A 9,867-nucleotide genomic window follows, 5' to 3' on the forward strand; every position below is an offset into this window, starting at 1 on the left:
CGATTTTTGCTTTGTACACCTCCAACCCATCCCGGAAAACCTTGTGTCCCAACATTATGCCCTCCTTCACGCATTTTTTCCAATTGAGCACCAGATTTATCTCTTTGCAGCTCTTCAGTATCTTCTCTAAGTTGGTTAGACAGACTTCATAGGTGTTCCCATAAACAGAGAAGTCATCCATAAAGATTTCAACAGAGTCCTCGAGATAATCTGAAAAGATCGCCATCATGACCCCTGGAACGTGCTTGGCGCATTGCAGAGGCCAAACGGCATGCGGTAAAAAGTGAAGGTCCCATATGGGCAGGTGAATGTGGTCTTGTCTTGATCTTCTGGAGCTATCATAATTTGGTTGTGCCCGGCATAACCATCCAGGAAGCAGTAGAAGTCACTCCCTACTAGTCGGTCTAGTATTTGGTAAATGAATGGCAGAGGGAAATGATCTTTCTTTGTGGCCGAATTCAGCTTGCGGTATTCCATGCAAATGCACCATCCAGTGATGGTTCTTTGTGGTATTAATTCGTTGTTTTCATTCAGGACTACCGTCATGCCACCCTTCTTCGGCACACACTGCACAGGGCTAACCCACGTGTTATCTGCTATAGGATAGATAATACTTGCATCTAGCCATTTAATGATCTCCTTCTTGACGACCTCCTTCATCGTAGGGTTGATTCTGCATTGATGTTCAATTGTTGCTTTGCGGTCATCTTCAAGACGAATGCGGTGCATGCAGTACACAGGGCTAATTCCTCTGCAAGCGTCCAGCCAATTGCTCGCACATGCTTCCATAGAATGCTCATCAATGCATTCTCCTGGTCTTTGTTGAGCGCAGAGGAAATGATAACTGACAGCTTCTCATTCTACCCCAAAAATGCGTACTTCAAATGGGTCGGTAGGGTCTTCAATTCAAGTGTTGGTGGCTCCACTAGGGAAGGTTTTGTTGTTTTTCTTTCTTCTTTTTCTGTTGACTCTTCTTCTTGCTTTGCGATTATTTCTTCTTCCTTTTTTGTTTTTGTTATGATCGCATTACAGACAGCAACGGATGCGCTGGCATCCTCGTCTTCATTTTCTTCATCAAACTTTTCTTCTTCAATCGAATTCTGGTCATCATCTGAGTCATGCAGGTCTTCTTCATTTGGAAACTTCATGGCACGAATTATGTTAAACTTGAGCTTTTGTCCATTGATACTCAAAGTGATCTCCCCTTTATACACATCAATTTGAGCACGACCCGTTGATAGAAAAGGTCGCCCCAGAATGATGGGCACATTTTTGTCGGCCTCATAGTCTAAAATGATAAAGTCAGCTGTAGGATTAATTTTTCAATGGTTATCAGCACATCCTTCACCTCTCCCTCTGGATGCACCAGAGATCTATCGGCTAGTTGGACAGTAATTGTTGTGGGCACAAGTTGCCCAACATTTAGCTGTCTAAAGATCGACAGAGGCATCAAATTTATGCTGGCTCCCAGGTCACACAGGGATTGCCCGATGTATAGTCCTCCTATGGACCATGTTATAGTACGCTCCCAGGATCACTCATCTTCGGTGAAATTATTGATTTTGAACTTTGCATCAACGCTATCGTGGCAAATTTTCCAGCTCCCCTCTTCTTAGTTACCATATCCTTCAGAAACTTGGCGTAGGCAGACATTTCCTCAATAACTTCACCGAAAAGAATGTTAACATGTAATTGCTTTAACATAGATAAGAAGTGTTGGTACTGTATCTCTTCGTTCTTTTTCTTCCTTAATCTCTGCGGGAAAGGGGGTAACTAAACTTTCACGGTTCCCGTTTCAGTTGGCTTTAAGGTTGACGCAACCTCCAGTTCTACTGCTTTTTTTCTCTTTCTTCTTCTTGCGTCACCGCAATCTCAGGTTCAACTGTAGTGGAAATTGTTCTACTAAGCTCCTTCTTTTCTCCCTCCACAGTCTTCCCACTTCGCAATATCACAACCTGACATTGCTGTTTACCTTATTCCCTCGGGTTGCGTGGGATTTCTGTTGAACTCGGCAAAGTCCCTTGCGGTCTACTCTTTAGCTCACTCACAATCTGGCCCATCTGTAATTCGAGATTGTGGATGGACGTAGCCTGACTTTGAAGCAGAGATTCATTTTTCTCTATGTATTACTTCAATAGGTTCTCCAAAGAAGAGGATTGCAGTGGTTGTGAGCTACTTGCTTGATTGCTCGTTTGACTGTTGTTGCGTGGGAAGAATCCTGGTGGCCCTTCTTTCTGCGCCACAGGTTGGAAATTCTGTTATTGATTCTTCCAAGCGAAATTGGGGTGATTTCTCCACCCGGGGTTGCAGGTATTCGGAAAGGGATTATTTTTCACAAAGTAAACATATTGTGGATTTTACGAGCAATCTTCCATCGTATGCCCATCACCGCAAGTCGCACACCTTGTGGTGTTTTGACTTATTGCGTTGATTTGCCCAGTTTGCGGTGTTGGGCTGCTTATTGCAATTCCTTGGATTTAATTCATCATTGCGGTCATCTGGTTTTGTAGTGAAGCAATAACACCATTATTTGTGTCATTGTCTTTAAGTCTCAATCTCTGGTCACTCTCTCTCCCATCCTCACGGTTCTTAGAGATGCGATCCAAGATATTCTTTGCCTCATCATATGTTTTATCAAGCAGACCACCAGCAACTGCCGCATTGGAAGCGGTCTGTAAAGCGGGATTCAAACCATGATAGAAAATCTCCATTTGTAGGCAGTCTGACAACCCATTGTGTGGACAATCCCTGACAAATCTCTTAAACCTCGCCCAAGCATCGCTGAGCGATTTGTCCATGTATAGTTTAAAATTTCCGATAAGTTTCCTTCGTCTGGAATTCTCAGTCGGTGGAAAATACTTCTTCATAAACTTCTCCATGACCTTTTCCCAAGAAGTGATCTCTCCCGGTTTGAGAGAATACGCCCATTTTGTAGCCTGATCACAGAGAGAAAATGGGAACAAAGTTATTCGAACTTCTTCAGCAGAGATGTTCGGGAACACAAAAGTATTGCAGATTTCAATAAAGCTTCGGAGGTGGGCATGTAGATCCTCGCCACGCCTTCCTCCGAATTGTCCTGCAATATGGATCATCTACAGCATCACCAGTTTCATTTCGAATTTTCTTTTGTCAAGGGCAGACCTTATGATTCCCGGAGAGAAATCATAGAGGGTTGGCGATGCATAGTCCCTAATGGGTCTATTGCGATCGTTTGCCAGCAGAATTGGATTCTCCATGACATTGTTATCATTTGGTGCTCCGTTTCCAGGCTGCTCTCTGCCATCTCTTCTTTATCTGATTGTGAGTTTGTTGTTAATCGCGATAATGAAAAATAAACAAATGCGGAAGATTTGAGAAAAGTCAGTAGTGTGATAAATGCACTGATTATGCGATGAACGGGTTGAGAAGATCTTTAGCTAGCGTTACTTGGGAATGCGACAGACTATGCGATCATTCTACCACCATGCACAACAAGTCATTTTCCAATGCAAATGCGATGCTCCTAAGTCTAGGACGCATGTGTTGAATGAAAAAATGTCCATAAAGCTTATCCTTAAGTCTCTACTCTTGTCCTATGTGATGATGCAAAATGCATAAAAGTAAGGTGACCGCATACAATCATATCCTATCTCTAGGATGCATGCGATGCTTTGATAGCAAATAGTGCTCATTCCTAAGCTTCTATCTCTTGATTATGTGTTCTAATCTGACTCTCCCGAGCCTAGATTCTAACATGACCATCCCAAGTCTAGATCTTTTCCTTAGACTACCCTCCCGAGTATCTCTAATGGACGAATGAAGCAGACATAATACAAGATAATCGCATAGCATGAAGATTCCCTAGTTGTGCTAGCTAAATGCTTCTCAACCCATGCAATTGATTTAGCTACTCATGCCTAAATAATAGAGATTGAACAGATATAGAGAAGGAAATTCTTTTTTGATAAATGAGCTTGAGTGCAAAACAATATTGGAAGTTAAAGGTAGAGAGCCTAGTAGCAATTCCTTATTGACCGAGGCTTTTACATTGAAATCTCTATTCGGTTCTCAAGATGTTCCTGCTTCCACGGGCGTTGGCCCTCTCTCTATCCTTTAAGCTTCCGGCGCTCTCCTAATCTTACCGGAACGATCTGCCGATACAACCACCTCCCTCGCACCTGCCTTAAAATAAAAGAAAACTAAGAACAAAGACGTGGGTATTAACTTCGAACTTAAAGAATGGTGAACTCCCTCTCTGAAGATTGCCTCTGATATTTATAGACATCCAAGGTCAATAACGGCTTCTCTTTCATGATTGTACAAATGGGACAGCTTTAATTCCTGACTGATGCACCGAATATTTGTCACCGATAAGCTAAATGTACTTTGTGATCGTTATCGGCTGTCAACTTAATTCGGATTCGATTGTCATCAGCTTTTTGTCCCATCGCGATTAATTAGCCTTTCACTTAGATGCACCCACCATGTTGCGCTGACCAAGTTGCGGCGATCCTTCTTGGGCGAATGTTTGCGAACACAATCATGGCAAAACCTTGTGGTGAAGTTGCACTCGACTAATGATTTCCTATGATCGTATTGCATTGCGTCAACGAATATTCTACATAAAAATACAAAAATCAACTGTTTTAATGCAATGAACACATGCAACCATAATATTATGAAATTGATGCTTAATGGACGCAAATTAACGTATTTCATCAACGCAATCCAACATTGTTTAAGAACTTAGCACTATGATAACGTGCATTTCTGCCCGTTAACAGTTGGGCATACTAAACCCACTTCGTACCACACCACCAAGTTGTTATAAGAAATGCTCAATTTTCATTCTCATCCCACGGTTAAGTGATCCGCTTCGGTTAATTCGTCTAACCCAAGGATAACTATAATGTCCTGCAGTTTTTTGTAACATTGTAAGGATTGTTTAACTCTTTGCACATTTTAATAATGTACATGAATGATTTGGATCAATACATTTGTAGCACTTTACAACAATTGTAACGCCTATAAAGTAGGCCATACTCGTAGTGTCACCAGGATAAGGTATCCAGCCTTATCCATTTATATGTATCTACATACATAATCCATCACTTAAACATGATCCACCCGTATGTCTCTACATACATGTTTAAGTTATAAGATAACCTTGGATGTTAGTTTGTTGGCTTTTTGTTAATGAAACTAAAATATGGAATAAAATATTATATATTTTATTAAATAGACAATTAGTTTGTTTAATACATTTACAAACTATAGGACCCTACGAGATTTTAAGGCATCAACCCCAACAATCTCCCACTTGACCTAAAGCTAATGAGGTGTACAATATAGTCAAAATACAAAGTACACAAATAATAAACTAGGGAATAACACGCACCCAGTACAAATCTCCCACTTGCCCTAGTTTAGACATGGCCTGTCCCATAGACCCATATTCTATAGGTGACCCTCAAATACTCAGCAATGCACCCTTGTTTGGTGCTTCTCCATACTAATGCCCCTCGATTAACAGTGAACACTGATCCTTATGTGGATTTCCTAGCATTCTTATTAGTCTAAAAATCAGAGTCTGTGTATCTCGTAAGGATCAAATCCTTAAAACCATACATGAGCATGTAGTCCCTCATTCTCCGTAGACACTTGAGGAAGTTTTTAACGGCGGTCCAGTGATCTAATCCTGGATTATAATGATATCTACTGACTGTCCCCACTGCATAGCAGATGTCAGGTTTAGTACATAATATCGCATACACTAAGCTACCCACAGTCGATGCATAGAGGATCCGTCTCATCTCCTCAACCTTTTTACGTGTCTTAGGACACTGTTTTTTAGACAATGTAACTCCGTTCCTGAAAGGCAATAAGCCCCTCTTGGTGTTCTACATCGAATATTTAAGAAGCATCTTGTCAATATACGATGCTTAAGATAGAGCTAGCATTTTGTTCTTTCGATCTCTAAATATCTGAATACCCATAATAAACTGATCCTCTCCCAAATCTTTCATTTGAAATTGGATCGCTAGCCAGTTCTCAACTTCAGTCAGTAAACCTACATCATTCCCATTGAGTAGGATATCATCTACATAAAATACTAGAAAAACTACTGAACTGTTGATGATCTTCTTCTATATACAAGGCTCATCAAGGTTTTGATCAGAGCCATAAGATTTGATCGCAATATCAAACCTTATGCTCTAAGATCAAGAAGCTTGCTTTGACCTTAGTTCATAAATGGACCGATTAAGCTTGTAAACCTTTTGCTCTTGACCTTGGGTTATGAATCCTTTGGGTTGCTCTATGTAAATGGTCTCCTCAAGATTGTCATTCAGAAAGGTAGTCTTGACGTCTATCTGTCAAATCTTATAGTTATAGTCAACTCTCTCAACCTGATATAACCCTTTACCACCAGTCTAGACTTGAAGATTTACACCTTCCCATCAACACCATGTTTCCTCTCATAGATCCATTTACAACCTATAAGTTTAACCCCATCAAGTTGATCTACAAGATCCTATACGGAATTGATGTACATAGACTCCATTTCGAGATCCATCACTTTAATCCATTCATCTTTGTCAATATCCTCCATTGCCTTCTTATAAGACAATGGATCCTAAACTTCACTATCAACTACCATAGCCAGGATTTCAATTGAACCCATATAGCGAACAGGTGGGTTCGCAACCCTTCCACTACGTTGAGGTTCCCTCAACACTTGAGGTGGATATGACCTACTAGATGATCCTACTTCAACAACTTTTGTTGAGATACTCGGTTCTTCAACAACTCTTGTTGAAGATTCAGTAGTTTCTTTGGAAATTTCATTCAACACAATCTTACTTTTGGGCTTGTGTTTCCTTATGTGGTCTTCTTCAAGAAAAGTAGCATTTTTCGATACAAACACTTAGTCTTCTTTAGGATCAAAGAAGTAACCACCTCTCGTTCCTTTAGGGTAACCTACAAATAGGCACAATCTTGAATCTGGTTCCAATTTCTTAGGATTAACCTCAAGTATATGTGTTGGGCAACCCAAGATTCTGAAATGACGTAAGCTAGCTTTACGACCATTCTATAACTCCAAAGGTGTTCTAGCAAAACTCTTGAATGGAACACAATTTAAGATGTATGTTGCAGTCTCTACTGCATAATCCCAAAACGAGTCAAGTAATAAAGCGTAATTCATTATAGATCCAACCATGTCCAACGGTTCGATTTCTTCTTTCTGATACACCAGTTTGCAAAGGTCTACCAGGTGCTGAAAGTTGGGACACTATTCCATGTTCGACAAATAGTTCTGGAATGTTAAATCCATAAACTCTCTATCTCGACCAGATCGAAAGGTTTTAATCATTCTATTTAATGCGTTTTCAACTTCAATCTTGAATTCTTTGAACTTTTCATACCCATATCTTGAATAATTCTCAGTAAAAGTGATGAAGTATTCATAACCTCCCTAGCTTTTACATTCATCGAAATACAAAGGTCTGAATGTACTATCTCTAAAGGTTTTTTTGGCCCTATGATCCTTTCCAGTAAAAGGTCTCTTAGTCATCTTACCTTCAAGGCATGACTCACATACATGTAAAGAATTTTCTTCTAATGCACTTAGAAGTCCATTCTTCACCAACCTCTCAATCCTATTGAGATTGATGTGTCCTACTCTTAGATGCCAAAGTTGGACATTTTCTTTAGGAGAAATTTTAAGTCTTTTATGTTGAGTTACTCCAGTCTTAAACATTTCTGTGTTATGGAGGGCGTTAGTTACTAACGGTCTTAGCATATAAAGATTATTTTCTAGTTTTGCAGAACAAATATCAACACCATTTTTGGAAATAAAAACTTTCTGTATAATGAAGTTGATATAAAATGAATGTTCAAGCAAACACTTTACAGATATAAGATTCCTTTTTAAAGCAGGAACTACATAAACATTTTCTAAAATAAGAAATTTCTTCTGTAAAGTCTACCAAAAACCTCCTACTGCCACAGCCGACACGACGTGCCTAGTTCCAACTTGCATCGTCATCTCACCAGTATATAATCGCCGCCAGGAACTAATTCCCTGAAATGAAGAACAAACATTGTTAGTGGCCTCAGAGTCTATTATCCAGATAGAATCATCATTCTCCACTAAGCAGGTTTTCAATACAAGTAAATCATATTTACCTTTTTCGTCCTTCTTTTTTTCTATAAAGTATTTGGCGCAATTTTCCTTCCAGTGACCATCTTGGTTGTAGTGGAAATAGATTCCCTTTACAGCCTTAATGGGTTTTCTACCCATTAGAGCAGCACTATAGGGTTAGCTTTCCCCTTTCCACCTTTCTTCTTCTTCCACTTTTTGGTGTCGAGGAAGAAGGTACAGACTTAGTTGTAGAGGTCGAACTTTTATAAAACCTTTTAGAAGATGAAACAACATTTGTTTCAACCTTCTATTCCTTGCTTTTCATCAAGGATTGGAAAGTCTATAGCTCATTGAGTAGAGTGGTCGAGTTGTGGTCAATCCTGTTGAAAACAGCATTGCTACAGAAATGTAGGAAACTTTCAAGTAAAGATTCCAAAATGAAGCTAACCTAACTGGCTTCATCGATGCTAGACCCATTCATCCCTGCCACATAGAAGTGGACCATCATGTTGAGAACATGTTATCGAACGATGTCTTTTCTTGCATACGGACATTGAAGATGTGTTTCAAAGCGTCATGCCTGAGCTTTTCAGATGGTTGTCCAAACATTCTCCTCAGGGACTCCATGATCTCACGAGTTATGAGGATAGTCTCATGCTTCTTGGCCAAGAATTCGTTAAGCCTAGCCAAGATATATGCTTGGGCCCTTTCATTTGTCCATGCCTTTTGGAGAAGCATTGAGAGCTAGAATGGGAGGACGATCCTCCATCAGGATAAAATGAAGATCATCAATGATCAGTATTGCGTTGATTGTATTTTTCCAACTAGCGTAATTCTCTCCCGTTATTTTATCCGCGGTGAGTAAACTTAAAGTAGTGATAGCCATATTAAAGAATTTGCTAAAAAAGAACAAACTATTTATATTTAATCTACTTGTAACAAACCATTTATGACAACCAATCAAATTTTGAGAAAAATAATCTAGTGTACCCTAAGTTACATCTATTTTGCAATGATTTTTCAGTGAGGCAGGACAAAATTCATCGTAGGGTGATCAAGTGCCCCTTCAGTAAAATGAGACATTCTTAACCATTAGACAGAAACAATACCTTTACACTGCAACTATCAGTCACCATTATTCAGTCTAAAATTTGTTAACATCCTTAATAATTCTGTGTAAGTGTAATCTCTCATTTTAAGTTCTAGAGTTTCACCCTAATGAACCAACCATAGGGAAAAATTGATTGGTAAATAAAACTAAAGCAACCCTATCCATTTATGGAGATTGAATAAAGCATCATGCAATACTGTCATCCTTTAGGGGGACACCCATGATGTCACGAGGCGATGCATGAAATTTATTTAACCTAATGAGAGGGATCGAGGGATGTGTTGTTACATGTCCCGCTCTCACTACTATAAACACTCTCTCCATTCACCTTGTTATTGACCTACCCAAATGCCACCCGTAGAGGGACACCCATGGTGCCTCGATGCCGAGAGTAGATCTCACGGTGTGAACTTATAGGAAGAAACGTTTAGAGGATAAAATGAAGTATCATATGCCCATTTTTCTTCCCACTTAGTGTTTTACCTAGGGTTAATTAACTTAGAAAAAATCTGACTATTGATTTTGTCTAAGTGTTTGCTTAATTTGCTAGAAAACAACGCTTGTTTTTTATGATTAATGAATTTTAATTGAAGTCTCATTAAACTCTTTAATAGAGTTTGATCAAACTTGCATG

This window comes from Benincasa hispida, chromosome 11 (genome assembly GCF_027475165.1).
Source record: "Benincasa hispida cultivar pf3 chromosome 11, pf3_genome.v1.1, whole genome shotgun sequence".
Lineage (NCBI taxonomy): Eukaryota > Viridiplantae > Streptophyta > Magnoliopsida > Cucurbitales > Cucurbitaceae > Benincasa > Benincasa hispida.